This window comes from Hyposmocoma kahamanoa, unplaced genomic scaffold (genome assembly GCF_003589595.1).
Source record: "Hyposmocoma kahamanoa isolate Upper Pololo Valley unplaced genomic scaffold, ASM358959v1 182, whole genome shotgun sequence".
In the NCBI taxonomy this organism is placed as follows: Eukaryota; Metazoa; Arthropoda; class Insecta; order Lepidoptera; family Cosmopterigidae; genus Hyposmocoma; species Hyposmocoma kahamanoa.
In genome coordinates, this window is record NW_020653713.1 from 5204499 (window position 1) to 5223106 (window position 18608).

General features: G+C 36.9%; 1 protein-coding gene across 1 annotated transcript in view; it reads right to left on the minus strand.

Annotated features, from left to right (window-relative positions):
- The window catches only part of LOC113226134 (nephrin-like), a 465840-nt gene that overhangs the window by 409131 nt on the left and 38101 nt on the right, over positions 1-18608 (minus strand). The gene's annotated exons all lie outside the window — the stretch shown is intronic.

Genomic DNA, 18608 nt, shown 5'->3' on the forward strand with positions numbered 1-18608 from the left:
ATTTGTGATGCGTAACTCCAGATATTTCAGACAGGCCAAGACACTAAAAATTTTATATTGTTTATTTGTCCGCAGCCACCTGGAATACGCATCGCAAGTCTGAAGCCCTGAATACCTTACCTGTGTATCGCGAATTGAAAATATGCATAGAAGATTTATTAAGTTTTTACGTTTTCGAACTAGGGAGCTGTACGAGTCAAATTATAATCTTCTCGCCGACAACCAGACAACCGTGACAAACTGGTTGTGGTAGGTAAGGTGGAGGGAAAGAGACTTCATGGTCGTTCACCTAGCCAATGGAGTAACTAAGTGACCGCCCTCACTGGCCTCCCTATAACAACTGCCCTGCGAGAGGCCGAAGACAGAACCAGATGGAAGAAAATCGTCAATAAAGTCTCGAAAATCATTCGGGGACACGATCTTTAGCAATGATATGATGAATGATAACGAATAAGAAGAATATAAGAAACATCATCTTTTACCACTAAAGGCGCGACGTCAAATTGCAGCCTTCTTTGTTATTTGTACAGCAAGCAGGTTGATATTGACCTTTTTAACTCTAGTGTTGCATCGGTAAAGCGTCTTATTAGTAATTTGTTTTTTGGCGAGTAGGTATTTGTTTTATTCGTATTGCAAATTTGTCGTAGTATACTAAATAGTTATAATTTAATGTTCATTAATTTCAATTTAATGTGTGGCGATTAGTGAGGACGTATATTTATTTGGATCTCCAACATTAATTAAGTTTTTATTCTTTGAGACAGCCGCTGGTCTTCCAACAAAATAAAATAAATAAATATGTAAATACAACCATAGGGATTCAAACCGGGTTCGTGTCCTAGTTTGCCTGCCTTAGAGATGAAATATTTTCTTCCAATTTAAATGGGATCAATACTAAGAGATCGTGATAGTACACCATGATATTCAATAAAATAAATAGTACAGAACTAATGACATCAAATTAACTACACAGTTATAATTATTAGCTAACATTACAGTCAATGTGTTTGTAATTAACTTTCCGTTTGAATACTTCTGCAACTATTAGATGCACACACATTATTCAGATCATTGGCTTAATAACATTCTGTGAAACAACTTAGATATAGCCGCTCACGCGATTCATGCGTCTCTGGAAGCATACCACACCTAGAGGTGCCGGTGATGATTTTATACCGATTTATCGGATATCGAAGTTATAACAGGTAAAATAACTAATACTAATTGCTATTTCGGTAACTACTCTAGTAAACCATAAAGTTTTTAATGCCTGGGTCTGTCATTTAAAAAAATAAACAACTTCAAAAATACGTCACGACAATCGTGTGTGTTATTGTTTGGGCTGGTGATGTCGGTGTTTATTTATTGAAAACATACCGTAAGTAGCGTTATTTAAGTTTACCCTGAATATAAATGTTTATAAACTATACTTTAAGGAGTAATTTCATAGTAAACATTAGAACCAGTCAAACGGAATATTATCATATTTACCCAAGTACACCAAAAATTTCATTAGTGCTTTTTAAGTGCAGGATTTGCGGTGTATTACTGCATTTTATTTGAGATGTTTTTGTTGTAGTACGGAGGGTATTTATTTAGCAATGCAGAATAATAATTTTTATTTTTAAAAACTTGTATTTAAACTGAATCCTTTTATAATTTGCGAAACCAAATAGCCGCCATTTTGCGGTAGGATGAGCGCATCGCGTGAGCGGATTTATGACCCGTCAAATCATTTATTTTACTTTATTTATTAAAGATAATGATTGGCCAATTATAACAAAAACGATATATTGCAATTTCATACTAAGGCCAACTACGTATTTTTTTTAGATAACACTTAAAATTGAATTATTTTTTAACCGACTTTACAAAAAAGGAGGAGGTTCTCAATTCGACTGTATGTTACGCGATAGCTCCGCTTTTGTGAACCGATTTTGATGATTCTTTTTTTGTTGGAAAGAGGGTACCTCAATAGTGATCCCATTTAATTTTGATGAAAATATTCCACCTCTAAGGGTGGCTATTCACGCATGAAGATTTATTTTTATAAATAGCGCCTAGATTTTATAAGTAATAATTATTTTAATGGTTGAGTTTGCTATGCTCCAATTGTAGTTGTTTTAAGTGCTGGGCAGTGTCCCGTATATTGGTGAACTAGGTGAACTACGAATTCTATTTTGCGCACTTACAGGTAACTTCGCAAATAGATGTAATTCCAAGAACTTTTGAGGTCGGTTTTTTTAGTACTCTGTTCAGAGATGATTAAATTAACAATACAGGTTTTACGGCCCGTGGGCTTTCCGTACACTCCATCTTTACAAACTTTTATAAAAATACAATAATTATTATATTTAGTAGGAATGCCTGGGAAACCCAGTAGCCGGCAGCTACCTTGCCCATGAAGTAGCATACCTACATCGCGTATAATTGTTTTTTCAAACAAACCCTTTACAGGTCCTATGGTCACGGTTGACTGTACTGTTCGCGAGAAAACCTAAGAAATACTTTCCCCATTTCTGAAGATCGTGACACCATATCATCCTGCCAATCAGATGTCTCCATCGATTACACTCAGTCGCCTGGTCAGTGCGGCGCTGATGTGTATTATCAGTTGTTTGGAGATCTAGTCTGACCATCGTTCGGGATTCCTGTCTCTAAATTTGTTACCGTCTACTTTGTCTATCATATTCAGATGCTCTAGGTTATTGATATCCCTACGTGGAACGTGACCAAAGTATCATATCACACGCTGCAAGCAAGCAGGAAGAAGACAGACGTTGTACATTCTTTATTCATAAGATTATGTAGTACGTGTTTATAAAAATATTAGGTTTTCAAAAGAGACCAAAAAGAATTCATCTCACTGTGTCATATTGACTACTTCGATAAATGTAGTGAACAGTAATCATTAACATTTTTATTAAAACAAGACCGACTTCAAAAGTTCGTGGTATTATTTGCTAATAGGAAATGAAACTATTTTTCCGGATTTAAATCGCGTATATTTGTTTTTTCAAACAAACCGACGTTTCGGGCCCTTTACAGGTCCCATGGTCACGGCTGACTGAGGTGGTACAGTCTTCAACCAGTTATGTCTAATTAATATTAATCAAACCAAACCATTATTTATTCACTATAGTTACAATAGTTATTAATTAAATACCTTCTTTTTAATTTTACAAAGAAAACATTCCAATTTACGCTACATTAAGTTTTACAAATTATTTTATTGAATGAATTTTTATTAAGTTTAATTTATTATTCATTATTAATAGAAATTAGAATAAACTAAAACATATTAATTAGTACTGCAGTCTTATGTCTGTTTGGGATTTTTCATTAGAGGAAATACTGGATCCCTAACTGGTGGTACGGAGAAACCATCTTCCCTGTTGAAATTAGGATGTTTTTTAATTTCAATGGCCTCTCGCAGCATCCTGGGTAGATAACGGACTTCTTTTGCAAGGACCTGGGGTTTGTCAAACTTCATTGAATGTGTAGGTTTATCCATGACATGCTCGCAGACTGCAGACTTGTTTACGCGACGGTGTTTGACATCAGCTATATGTTCTTTGACGCGGGTACAAATACTTCGCTTTGTTTGTCCAATATAAGAGAGACCGCACTCACAGTCAAGCTTGTAAACTCCTGCATCCTGTAAGGGGATGTTACATTTCACGGGTCTCAGGAACTGAGAAATTTAGAAATTTAGATTTAAATCCGGAAAAATAGTTTCATTTCCTATGTGTAACAATCGCGAAAACCTAAGAACTCGATATTATTTGCTAAGTTTTATTGAAATCAGTTTCCGGAAAATACGCGGAATCTATTCATTTCCTAGTTTGCCACCCTTAGAGGTTATTACACCTTTTCTTCATATTTAAATGGGACCAACATTGAGGTACCCTCTTGCTAACAAAATAAGAATCATCAAAATCAGTTCACAAACTTATTATATTTGTTATAATTATTATTTGTCGACCTCCGTGATCGAGTGGCTTACACACCGGTTTTCATGGAGCCGCCATCTATCAGGTCTCGGCCTCGATCCCCGGCCAGGTCAATGTAGAAAAACTAACTTTTCTATATTGTCTCGGGTCTGGGTGTTTGTGGTACCATCGTTGTATCCGTTTTCCAAAACACAAGTGCTTTAGTTGCTTCCTTACTTTGGGATCAAAGCAACGTATGTGATGTTGCCTAATATATAATTGATAATAACGAAGATCGAACACAAAGAAAAATTCCCTCGATCTGACAGGTCACGAACCTGTATCTGGCCAATCTAAGGCAAGCATTCTACCAACGGAATTATCGGAGTTATCGCGTAACATGTATACAAAAAAATACAATCGAATTGAGACCCTTTTCCTTATTTTGAAGTCGGTTAAAAATGGGCTCGGGTGCTACCGCGGAGTGAGCAAGACCGAAGAAAATGTACTTACATTTATTTAAAATACGTAAATTTTCATTTTTAAACGTCTTTCGCTCGTGGCAAATAATGCGCTTTAGTGTAGAACAGAACAATGGCGAATCAAAGAAAAGACGATAAAAATAAGTAATGGGTTGGCCAAAAAGTCCATGCGGTTTTTGTTACTAGCCAACGTTAAACAAAAAAGAAGCTTTTCTTTTAAAATTGTCTGCGATCATTTAAGAAATAATAATTTAGCGCTTATTTTAAGAACAGGCGAGAATGTTTTAAGTTTGTAATTCATGAAAAACGCCCTGAGAATGAAATTTTAGTAGGTGACGACAAATTATTATTTCCCATTGAATATTTGCTACAAATTATTGTCTCCAAAAATAATAATTATGTAGGTATTGAAATACTTTAGCTATTTAAAAAATAAACATGAAACAACCTATATTTTGGAATATATAGAAAATAAGCAATAAGAAATAGTATATTATTGCAGCAGCCGGGAAGTTGTTGCCGGACTAGCTTGAGTTACAAGTACAACGTTTGTATTAATACAAGTCAAGAGCAATTCCCGTTCCTGCCGAGGCTTATTTAGTGATTTTCTCAAACAATATGAGGAAATAATACAAGACTAAAGAGAAGGTGTGTAACAGAAAAAGTAAAACAAATGTTAATTAAAGTTAAAAGTAATATTTGACATAGTATTTAAAGGCATTTTCGTTACTGCTCTTCTCACTAGAACTTATTTTCGCGACAGACATAGAAAAAAAGCCAAAAAAACAGAAAAGAATACCACAGCAGTTTAGTTTAATTAACCGCCTTTTTCTAAAAAAAATACTATTATTACGAACACTAGACAGTTGGCTGTGTGAGTTTTTCTTTTGTCTGTTTACATAGCTCTTTATTAGTAGGTAGATTTAAAAGTTTAGGGAAGTGGACAGTAATGGATTTTCATACTTTGCAGGCCTTGGCCGGGAAGGAGTCGCATGGTCCATAAATGACAAACCTTCCGTATTTGTTTTTTGAAAGTAATGCAAACATTTCCGAGCATGTTTGAAACAGGAAATTTTATACGGATTGATTGTGAAATGGGTATATCCATGTTAAGAAAACGTTCATTCCGATCATTGGTAATAGCTAACCATTGTATGAGGAGGAAGCTTATTTTGTCATAAAAAGCATTTTCATCATCCTGAAATACATTGCTTGGAATCTCGTTACTATATATATAACATTACGTGGGTTAATAAATTAACCTTCTTATTACAAGAATGGCAATAAACATTACACGCCCTACTGACGTACAAAAACGTAACTGAAAACAAATAAAAAACACAAAATATGCGTGTCATTAAAATATACGCAACATTACCAACATAACGATTTTGCAAAAACCCTTTCGTTTTCATGTTAATTCTGAAAATACGACCGCATAGTAAAGTGATATCGTCTAAGCGATCCTGTTGATTTTCTTTTGGCATTTTTAAATTTTCTTTTTTGTCTCGACATTAAAGTAACATTTTCCTTAAAAAGTTTTTAGTTCGTTTGAAATAACAAATGTATGCGATTTACACCCGTAAAAATAGTTTCACTTAAAATTGTACTAATTTTATTTTAATTTTTTTATGATAGTAAGTGTTGGAATGAACAATTTGTGCGTCTGCTGGTAAGCGACACGCCTATCCATAATAGTAGCAGAGCTCTAAATCGCAAAGAACTTAGGGGCACTGCCACTGCGCTCGTCATCCTGAGACATATGTTGACAAGTCTCATGTGCCGGCAACCGGAATGCACTAATCCTCATATTACTGCTTGGCAGCAGAAAAAAAAGTGTAAGGTAGAATATTTTTTTTACTGAAAGACACTTGCTGATGGGTCTGATTACGCCATCGAATGAATGGGTGAGATGAAAGAAAAAAGAAACTAAAGCTAAAAACTAAGTAGCGGGCTTGAGGGCGCCCAAGTGGATCTCGGGTCAGGACGCTACTCAAGACTTTCGCCAGAAGGGCGTGCTGCAAGGGCGACTCTGCGCGAGCACACGCTGAAATGGGGGGCTCCGTGTGCTCGTCGGCGAGGACGGTAGTTACGAGATGATTGGGAGTGAGATGCAATCTGGTGGGTCTTTAATATGGCTAGAGTGTTAGGATCGTATAGGATCTTCAGGGTCATTGAGGACTTTCCTGGACCCACCTGTAGAGAGCCGTAATGTGGAGTTTAGTAGAGCTCATTGTGAAAGAATTCGTCCAAGGAAGTACTGCCACCTTACCTATTTCTCCGGCCAAGCATTTATGTCAGCATTACTGTGTTCCGGTTTCGAAGGGTAAGGGTGCTGGTGAAATTACAGGCACATGGGACTTATGTCCCAGGGTGTCGGGCGCAGTGGCAGATACCCTCATATATTTACGATTTAACTCTGAGTGGATCTGCAACGATAGGAACAGAGGTGTCGCTTACCGGGCACACGACTTGTTCGTCCCGTCATTTAGTATTATAAAAAAGAAATGTGGAGATTAGCGTTGCGCAGGTACCACGGGGCATCACATGTCGCGTTGCGTATGAATCTATTTTGAATAGCCTGCAGGCGGTGAATGTGGGTGGGACGACACTGGCGTACGTCATAATTGGGCGGATGCATGTCGTGTTCAATCTCATCTTATTACGCAGGGAGAACTTACTACGCTTGTTGAGAAGGGGGTGGAGGCGCCTCAAGATTTTCACGTATGCTTTGAATGACAGCTTCCTATCGAATGTAACTCCCAGGTATGTGACCGTGTTCTCCCAAGGGATTGGGCGGCGGAAAGGAGTTATCGGGGTGAGGTTTTGTACCCTTCGACTGGACAGGCTACTTCGCATGAAGAATACGTTAAATGTTGCATTTAGACTATACATGTAATCTATCTATGCCCCACAGTGGGATGTATAAAGCTTCCTTTCTTCAACTAAAGAAAGGAGCTTGAATTCATCAGTTCCTATATTCTATCTATTGTTAATTTTTGTCCTCCTTATTTATTCAATAATAGCAATTTTGTTTTCAACAATAGAATCTTAGTAGGTTATTTATAAAATGAATTGAGAACTTAGGATCATATGCATTAGAAACGAGTGGTTATGGGTACAATATACTGTACGGATCCAATAGTTTCCACTTAGCGTTAGTCGTGTTATTTATGCTAAACAACCACGACGGTAGTATTCTGTACAGTACGAGGAACTTATCATGCAATAATAAAACATTGCCGAAAATTTAACACATTAAATGTTTTTAACGCTTTAAATGTTAGGCAATGTTAGATGTTTCTGATTAATTACTAAGACAAAGTGTTACTATAGATGGTTTTGCCAATCATGTTCAATCATATATATGTATATACATAGCTAATTTTTTTTTCTACCCTCCGTGTATATAATCTATAACAGTGTGTATGTATTAATTTATTTATTTTATTTTTATTTGTGTAAGTGCAACATGCGTATTAAATTCGTAATTAGTGAGTATTTAATGCACTCTAAATTAATTATTTATCTTTAATGTATGTACTCTGTAACTCGGAAGTTGCTTGGCAGAGATAGCTATCTAGCAATAAGGTGGCCTATTGTGCCTGTCTTTTCTTTTTTAGTTATGAACAAAAAAACATTCTTGGTTATATTTCGTGTATAACGTTGAAATAAAAACATATTATAATTGATACAAATTCCTTTGTTTAAAAACCCCGTAACTCTAACATGGACTTCCCCCATTCCCTCAATATATATAAAAGAAATTGCTACTTAGCAATAAGGTTATCTGTTGTAGCTTACGCTGTGATACTTACGTTACTGTTCTGTGTCGTCATTTTAATTTTTAAAGGGCAATAAATGACATTTCATCCAATTAGTCTCTAAATGCTAATCGTGACTTTGTCACTTGTTTCGTTAAGTAATACGAAACTCATGACAATTAATATTTACTAACTCATCCGCATCATCCACAAAATATAAGAGCCTATGGTCAACAATTTATCAAAACCAAGGGCAAAGATCCACACCCGATCAGGGTCCTTACGTAAACAACGTAACATGAAAATTGTAACTAAACCAGCCTCTTGTAAAGTTGACCATATACATTCCCTTCTGACATGGGGTGGGTGGGTGTTAAGACCGAAAGAATAAAAAATATGACGCCATGACTCGTAGATTATTTTGCTTTATTTATTTATTTTATAGATAAGGTACATCAACATAGGACATATATAGGAAATGAAACTATTTTATTTCCGGATTTAAATCGCGTATATTTGGTTTTTCAAACAAACCTCCGGAAAAATAGTTTCATTTACTATGTGTAACAATCGCGAAAACCTAAGAACTCGATTAGTACATGTACTCTTAGATAATAGTGTAACTTTACATTAGTGTTGTACTTATATTACAGACGAACACATCATTTAATATAATAAAATAATAATAAGCCACAAAAAGAACAACAAAGAACTTGTGAAATTACTGGGGAAACAATTCGAGAATGTTATTTTCGAAAACCTGTGAAGATATTCTCTCAGCGAGAAACTTCCCTGATCCGACCAAGTTTTTATTCACTGCAACCCAGAACTAGTAATGGGACGCATTCGTATGACAAAAATTTAAAGTCTTTATAGAGGCAAAGCATGGGTCTACTCTATTAAATCCTAAATCTACGTAAATCCTGTACATGTAGTTTATATCTTTTGCAATAAATACTATTAATATTGCATCAAAGATCTTCACCATCAACCTTACGTAGCTATTTTTTTTATAACATGAAGTGATGGGACGAACTAGTCGTGCGACTTATGGTAAGCTACAAGCCTCCCCCCCGAATGGGTTCCCGCCTTGTCGTGGCGGGGGGGCTCTTGTAGCCGTGGTCGATTTCAACCCACGTTGAAGCTAAGAGGAACTCACGGGCCGGCCGATGGAGCTAGGTTGACCCGCGGAGGAGGGCGTACCACGCGGACTCGTCTTGATATAGGGTCCGCGTGGACGCATGCGGGGAGGAGAGTCGAGGGGGAAGAGACGTGTCGGTGTGTCGTTGCCGCTCGCCCTATCCTCCGCGGCACGGGCACTCCAAAGGACTCTCAACGAAGAGTCCACGTGGATGCGCGTAGGGTGTTGCGGCGGAGCCTACCAACAAATCTGCCGCGGGGGCTGGGGAAGCATCCTCTGAACTTCACAGTTGAGGGGATGTTGTCCTGGCCCCATGGCCCCTGGCTAGCGGACTCGGGGGAGTTCGCTGCCCAGCATGGAGGGGCCCGAGATAGAAGGCTTGTCTGGTGTTCGGCGAGCCTTACATTTGGAGTCAGGGGACCTTTATGTCTCCCTTCTCGGGGAGCGGTTTCGCTGGGCGCGTCCAGCCGCTGGTGGAGGCGCGGACGAGCGATAGCGTACCCGTGCCTTTACCTGCAGCGGATAGGAGGAACAGCCCGGGGGCTTGGTGCGGTCGGGTTGCTCCCCTTCAGGGTTCAGCCCTGTCCCACATAATACCTATGCAGACCATACCTGTAAGCAGATTCCCTCGGGTAATAAAAAAAGCTACAGTAAAAACAGTTACAGTGCCACTCAGAGCTTCACATCGCAAAGATCTGAAGGACACTACCTCTGCGCCCGTCACCTTGAGTCATATGTTGACAAGTCCCATGTATCTGTAATTTCACCAGCACCCTTATCTTCCAAAATCGGAACACGGTAATGCTGACGGCAGAAATAGGTAAAGTGGCAGTACTAACCTGGACGAACACTTTTACAAGGAGCTGTACTGCTATTTATATTACCAGTACTAGCTATAGTGCTACTGTATTTTATAAGATCTAAGAGTTATGACTTATGAGACCTTGTCACAGTTAGATTGCGATGACAAAAGAGAATTAACTCCCTTTGTTTAAACCTAAATGCGGAGTAGAATCATCTGTTTTTTTTGCTTGTCTCCTTTGGGCCGCGATTTGGTTGGAGATTAATAGGGGATAATTATCTGACGCCTGGAACTGAGCCAAGAGAATCTCTCTAACTAGGGTTGGGAATTATAATTCAGTGTTCTAAAGTCAGTGATTTTAATCACTTGATAAATTCTGTGGCTCAGCGGTTAAGTTCTCTGGGTATTATTTTGTTGTCGGTTTGTTTCCCATTAAGAAAAAAAAAACACTCGAGCTTTTAAATTTAAGATACGCATTTGTATTGCCATTTAAATTATGGTTAACTTATAATACGGCACCCTGTTTTAATGTTGGAAAGTCAGATTTCCACCTTCGTCATCTTGCGGAAGCGCTTTTTCTTTTTTTAAGGGTATTTTAGCAATTGACCGCCGAAGGCCTTGACTGCGCCATCAAAGAAAAGGGCGAGCTAAAGGTTTTTAATCCATAATATGGAAAAGCGAAAATAACGCCAACATTCAGCCCGAAAGGAATTTTTTATATTTAATTGCCACCTATATCGTTTTTGTTTTTCATTTCGTTCATTATGGTCACATCACTAGTTCGGGTTCGCTTCAAAGGAAAGCTCAGTGGCTTACGTTTCTTTCCGAGATTTCGCAGAGCACTAAGTCGGCGGCTGGTACTATAGATATCTATCTAGAATCTAGATTAAAATACTGGAATCAGTTTTGGCTGGTTGGGTGAATTTCGTGGTTTGTTTATTGTTTGCGTGTTATTAAATTTCAAAGTATTGTCGGGGATAACTAGCACACGTTACGAAGTTGTCATTCCGGTAAGTTACTGGCTAAACCAAATCTGCGTAAACGTCGTGGCAACCAAATTAGCCTGATTTACTGGAATCTATTGTTATCAATCCACAAATAACATAAATTAATGCTTACTGTGCAAAAGTGAAAGTCTTAGGCATTAAAATAACAAAGTAACAACGTTAAACACTTAACTGTAGTCGTGGAAAGAAATAACGCTTTTATAGTCATGGGTCATACATGTAAATAGGCAGGTCATATAAGGTTAAAAGGTCATATAAAAAAAGGTCATATAAAAAAAGGTCATATAAGGTTCACAAAAAGATCATTTGAACTTTATTTTCATTAGAACTTTCGCTATCAGATACTTTAGAATGTTTCATGATCACTAGTTCTGACAAAATCCTCTTCGTTATCTGAAAACTCTTTATCAGAATTTGAAGTTCCAGTACTGTGTGCAGATATATAATTTTCACCAATTACTTCCTCATCGCTGTCTAAATCAGCGATCAACCATTGCTTCTTGAATAACTAAGACACTTTTTCTTTCGAATAGAAACTGAATTAAAAATCAAAAATAGATGAAATATGTCACACAAAAAATCTCACAGTGTGTATTTTGGCGTGCTGTCGGAAGGTACTGAGGAGTGGGAAAAATTGCATCGTCTGCAGCGATTCCTACGCGAGTTTAACCGCCCACGCGATGCGCTCCTCCGGCTCCTGCGGCTATTTGGTTTCGCAAATTAGAAAAGCATTCAATTTAAATACAAGTTTTTATAAATAAAAATTATTATTCTGCATTGCTGAATAAATACCCTCCGTACTACCAACAAAAACATCTCAAATAAAATGCAGTAATACACCGCAAATCCTGCACTTAAAAAGCATTAATGAAATTTTTGGTGTACTTGGATAAATATGATAATATTCCGTTTGAGTGGCTCTAACGTTTACCATGAAATCACTCCTTAAAGTATAGTTTATAAACATTTATATTCAGGGTAAACTTAAAAAACGCTACTTACGGTTTGTTTTCAATAAATAAACACTGAAATCACCAGCCCAAACAATAACACACACGATTGTCGTGACGTATTTCTTTTACCTGTTACAACTTCGATATCCGATAAATCGGTATAAAATCATCACCGGCACCTTAGGTGTGGTATGCGTCTACGGTTGCATGTATCGCGTGAGCGGTTAAAGAATGACCTTGGGTCCATTGAACCCACGACTATAGTTAAAGGACCTTCACCTGTAAAATTTGATCTCGTGAAGATAAACGCCTTTTACCAAAGCTAAGCGCAATATTGGCGCCTTTGCACTATCCCTGACGCTATCATTTGTTCATAGTTTTTTGTTAAAAAAATGTACGGCACTACTGTTCTAGGCATGAATTGAGGTTGTATGTGTTACATTTGGGAAATAAATTGTTTTCACAAAAATTTTTACGTCATATCTACTAATAATTGATGAACTTGATCAAAACGAAAGACAAAGAGATCGAAAACAAAAGAACATTGAATAAATGTTATTTATATCCTTATAATGTCCCAATGTTAGCCAATTGTCTCGTTATGAGGAAAGGGCATAGTTCGCCACGTTGGCCCAATGCAGTTGGGGACTTCACGTTTCCGAAGGTTGTGAGCCTTCTTCGGCGACTTCAGCACGATTTTGAGCTTTTGAGGTTTCTTGGGTAATATCAGTTTTTTAATTTATTGTTTCGTTTTGTACTATTATTATTGTGTTGTATCAGATATATAGCAAAAAAAAACACAATAAAATAATGCCGCGGTTATACACTCTATGTGTACCACTTCCTTGAAGTTGAGGTAAATGTACTCAGTCTATTTCGACTTCTGTTGATTAGTCATAAATTATTTAATAGTAGTCAGTCGGCGAGTAAAAATAGATGCCGCGGTAGCCTAACGGTTTAACCTACTAACTTTCATGCCGAGGTCCCGCGTTCGGTATGCACTTCCGCGCTTAGTAGCGGTAGAGCTCCTAGAGTTCGTCCAGGGAAGTACGGCCACCTTACCTATTTTTTGCCGCCAAGTAGTAATGTTAGGATTATACTGCGTTCCGGTTTTTGAACTCACATGAGATTTGTCAACTTCTGTCTCAGAGGGACGGACGCAGTGCCCTTCAGATCATTGTGATTTAAAGCTCTCAGTGGCCCTGCAACTGTTATGGACAGGCGTCTAGCCTACCAACAGGTGGACGACTTGTTCGTCCCGTCACTTGATATTACAAAAGAAAGTTTCACGGAATTTACGTGGGAAATTTAATTTGAAGATTACCATGAGGTTTTTGGTGAAGAAAAACATCGCTATGAAATCTGCACGTCGAAGAAGATTCACAACCCTCGGAAAACGTTTGAAGTCCCCAAGTCACATTGGGTCAGCTTCACCTTCGCCCGAGATTAGATACATAAAAGGGTTGAAAATGTTGATGAGTGACTCATTGTAGCGGTCTAAATTACATGAAATTTATATATAAACGAAAACACCCAGAATTTCACCTCAGGTTACCTTTACCTTATGTATTGGCACAAATAAACTTTCATAATTGCAACCCTAAATCATTAGGTGCCCCGAAGTGAAATAAACTTGTTTACAACTAATTTAGATTTAGACTGATAATTCAATTCCAGTAACTTGAAACTTGAGTTCCAACTTCAAGTCAGAAATTAACTTGAAGTAAGGGCTTTTAAATTGAATAGCTATTAACAATTACGTTCATTAAATAACCTATTGTTTTAATTAAATTATTATTAATACTATTTACAATGGTAATAACGTTTTGTTTTCGGTAAACTGTTCGAATATTATTGAAAACATGAATTTTTGATCACAGAATATCGTGATCTTGTTTTGGTTAATTTCGTAACATTAATTAAAATGTGATCTGTTGTAAACGAAATTTAGAAGCTTTGCATGCCGTAACTTCAGCTTGTGCATGTTTTTAGACAAGTAATTCTAATTATGAGAGCCTCTAATGCTCCATTGGACTCATAGTGTACAAAAATAAAGAAGACATACTGCTCCAGTAGTTTCATAAACTCCATTGGGAATAATATTAGATGACATTTTGATTTTAGCTCTTCTCAAAAATCTGAAATATTAAAGGGTCTTGGAAGTCTAAAAAAACCCGTATTCTCTTTTTATACACTATAATGTCTTCCATATTAATACGAGGAATAAAAATGAACTAGCTGTTCTTGACCGCCGCGCCGTCGAGTCGTCTTCAAAAAGTCACAAACTTATTTAAGGGGCAATGTATACGTTTCTATAACAAGATTCCGGTGGATATACAAAATTTGCCATTCACGAGGTCTAAAACTATAGTGAAACAAATTAAAATTAAAAATTATAGTAAAGGTACACATACAACTCCTAAAATTCCATGGTAGTAACCCGTTTAGCTTATGGAGGTATTCTCGATCTCTGATGTTTGAAATCAAAAAAACATATATTATATTTGCAATATATTTAGTTGAATGTATACAAATGTTATTTACAAAGAGTTTCATGCTCATTCTTCTCAGAGGAATCTGCCTTACGAATGAGCGGTAGAGTTTACCCAATGTGACGATTTCAAGTATAATAATGCTTACCTATGAAATAAAGATTAGTTGGATTTTGATAGGCTGACAAAATGAACTTCTAACGTAAGAATTACACTAACAACAACTTGGTTAATAATTATTAAGGGAAAGGAAGAACTGAAATATTACCAAAGCCAATAAGGCATATACGTGCTTTTGTGTGTTCCATTTTCTTAGACGCCGCAGAAACATGAACGCACGCTACGAGATGTGGAAAAGTATATAGAAGCTTTGAAAATATGGTGATGGAGAAAAATGCTTAGGGTAACGTGGATCTACTTTCAGACTAGAGCTTAAGTTAAGAACTCGGTTAACGCTATCTAATGATAGCGTCTATTATCTTTAGTATAAGTTAGATTTCCGGAGACACATACCACGAAGAAATAACGATTTTATCTAACGGGATAAGTTTGGACAAAATAGAAAAAACTATACTGCGCTGACAAAGGTCCATTCGATGCGACAGATCAGAATGACAGCTGTTAGAATAAAAGAGAGTGACGTCGACAGAAGCTCTAACGGCATTCGTTTAAAATCTCCATATCGTCAAGTATGAAACAACGATACAATAAAAAATCACACTACGTCGTAAGTAGCTATTACAACAAAGCGCATTAGCGCTTTATACATCCAACCTATAGAATCTACATCATTGAACGATTATAACAATGCAGCGGAAAGAAGGCTGGCGGTGTTCCAACGGGGCTGCACGTAAGTGGCCCACGATCACGCGATATGAGGGTAGTCGGAAATCGAAAATCGATATGATAAAATTTTTATTCGATCCAATTTGAATAGACTTAACGTATGAGAGATCAGTTCCGATTCTACGAGGGAAGTGATTCGAATATTTTGCATGCAATTTTTGTTGTACAAATTTGCTGGCCATTTCAAATGGACTGTGGAAAATTTATTTTAAATTTGAAGTTATTTAACTAAAATAATATTTATGTTCGATGTAGTAAAGTTTACAGTAGGTGTGAGTTGCCTTTAATAGCTATTACATTAACGTTAGCCACTGTACTAATAATGTGAAATCGACTTTTCGTTACTTGTTTAATAAATATTAGTAATGGTAAGTATCTTTAAGTCCTATGTCACACTCAAAGTTTTCTTCAACACTTAGCAATAAATACTTTGAAAACTTCTCGATAACTTTCTGTGTACATTACATCCCTACTATTGAACTGTATGGGGTTGCCAGATGTTTGGATATACCTCGACCTCTTTCCTCAAAGTCTGGTGAAAGTTTTGTTTGATTCATTCAAACTTTTCTGCAAGTTGATGTACCTATTCATATATTGTATAATAATGTGTTTGTTGTACATTGCATTAAAAAGATTTGAAATTAGGTCAGTAGTTTCTTGTAGTGATCGAAATTTATTGGACCTCGAGATTGCTGGTCCTTTTGTAGATATTTTCGGTAATCATATGCGCTATATAGTACGTGTTCATTATCCTGGAGTTTATTGTGTTTTCTAACAACGAAATACACCGAATGAGTTTTTGCATAACTGGTCTTCTGAAACACGGAATAGAGTAAGTTACAGGGCAAAAGAAAGATATTATTTTGAGAATAGAACCACACAACACGACCTGTTCACAAACTACAAACAATGTAAGTACTTTCCTATAATATATGTACTAGAGCATTCAGATAACAAAAAATCCTTTTCTAAATTAGAACCTCTTCATCTAGCGCCCACAGTTCAAACTGTCGGATCACCGAGGTTTTGAAAAAAGACTTATACCTATCTATTAACAAGCATTGAACACGGAAAAAAATGTAACCAGTTAGCGAGATACATTTCGAAGAAATTGCAATACAAACATGTACACTAGCAACCCTACATCAGCAGTTGGCTACTGGCTATTGGCCGAAGCTCAACCGGATTAACGCTTCATCCACCAATTAGTGGCTATTCATCCGTTTGCCTATAAAATTATGTCGGAAAAATCTTAGCAAGTTTCTTGGAAAAATATTATTTGGGAAGATTTGATGCCATATCCTGGATTCTCATTAGATTTGTGCATTACTTCCGCCAAGGAACAAATATATAAATATCTATAAAGGATATCCTGTCAGTATTTCTTCGGAAATATATCGTGTGCAAAATAAATTTATTTACTTGAAGATACTGCGCTTAGTACAGTTGCCGCAATTCTCAAAAACAAAGAGTTCATTCTACGACGAAATAATTAAATAAATTATCAGTTAACCACCGTGTGTGGCTACCTTGTGCTTTTAGTAACATACTTCGGCAGATTACCGTTCTTTAGATATAATGATTTCAGCTAAATGTTGTCATGGTTACGATTATCACATTATTACGATTATAGAAGTATAGTCGCACCTTTTTGTCACTGCTCGTAAACAAGCCATTAGCTCCTTCACAGTTTGTAGCGTATGTTAAATATAGTTTGGTTAGGTGAGCTGTTATTCACATTAGCAATTCACGTGCCACCGTAGATTGAGATTTAAGCTTCGAAGTTATGGCCTACCCTGGTCATAGTTAGAAGTCAGTGATTACCACTTCATATGTAAATGTGGATTCTGTATAATGTTCTACTTGTGCAACCTATTTTAAATGGTCATGCAGGTAGTGACATAATCTGTTTGGTAAACAGGACAAATGGTGAAGTATTTTTTTTTAAAGATCTCGGTAAATAATTACTTTTCGTTGATTACTTGCATTTGACTGTCGACTACGGTCCTGTTAGACACTGAAGCGTGATTCATTTAGACATAAATGTGAGTATATTATAACTATTTTTCATTTACAAAAATGGCCGACCGACAACGATCGTTGTCAGTCGGCCATTTTTGTTTACGTTTAACATTTGTGTACTATTAAAATTTAGGAACTTAGTTATTATTGTTATCTATGAGTCTTTTCTCGTAATTTTAACGATTTTAAAAAGCGCTAGGTACAACAAAAATAATATATATCTTTTCACATAAGAGTAGTATCTGTATCTACTGTCATAAAAAATAAAAACCTTTTTCTTCGCCTTTGTGCTGGCCTTATGTTCCATTTCTTTTGATTCAAGCTCAGCGACTACACGCATTGTCTTCATGTCTCTTTGGACGGTTAAATCCAAGTAGTTTGGGGTCTGTCTTGTCGTCTTTTGGCGGTTTCAGTTTCCAGCGACAAGATTTTCGTGGTCATTTTATAGCATATGTTTGTCATCATTACCTATTACATTGCCTTTGTAACTTGAAAATACTACACTTTAATTCAAACCAAACTATGATTGTTTAACCAACCGACTACATCCGGATTCAAAAAGTTCTCTCGCCCGATGAGCTAGCCACAGATGAGCCTGAAGTTATTCCCCAAGTTTGGTCGGGTATTGATTTTGCACGATCGCGTGCACAACCCTGGAACGCAGCCAACCACTGCATTCAACGCGTCTATCATCGCCTTAGTAATTACTACCACTAAGCACGTTTAAAGACATTGCTGGTGTACTATGACGACCTACATTTGCGGTTTTGCCATCTCGTCAAACTTAGGGCTGTTCTTTTGTACAAGTTACTAGCTGCTAGTGGTTTTGTATAAGCACGGAGCTTAATTTTTTTGATATTTCCTGCAAATGTAAACCATATTCAGTTGCTACTAATTTTCTTCACGTACTAGTAATTGGACATTTAATGCGACGTTATGAGAGTCATGTTACTCGGAAGATGTTTATTTAATATTGATGTGGATGGTTTTAAGGGTAACGCAAGATCAAAGAAAAGATGAATGGATTGTGTGAAATATGATATGTATATGAAAGGAGTGAACAACGAAGTGACAGGCGATAGAGATGAATGGAATGAAAAGACATACTGCGCCTATCCCACATAATGGAATGAGGGCAGAGGGATGGTGATACAAATAACGGAATAT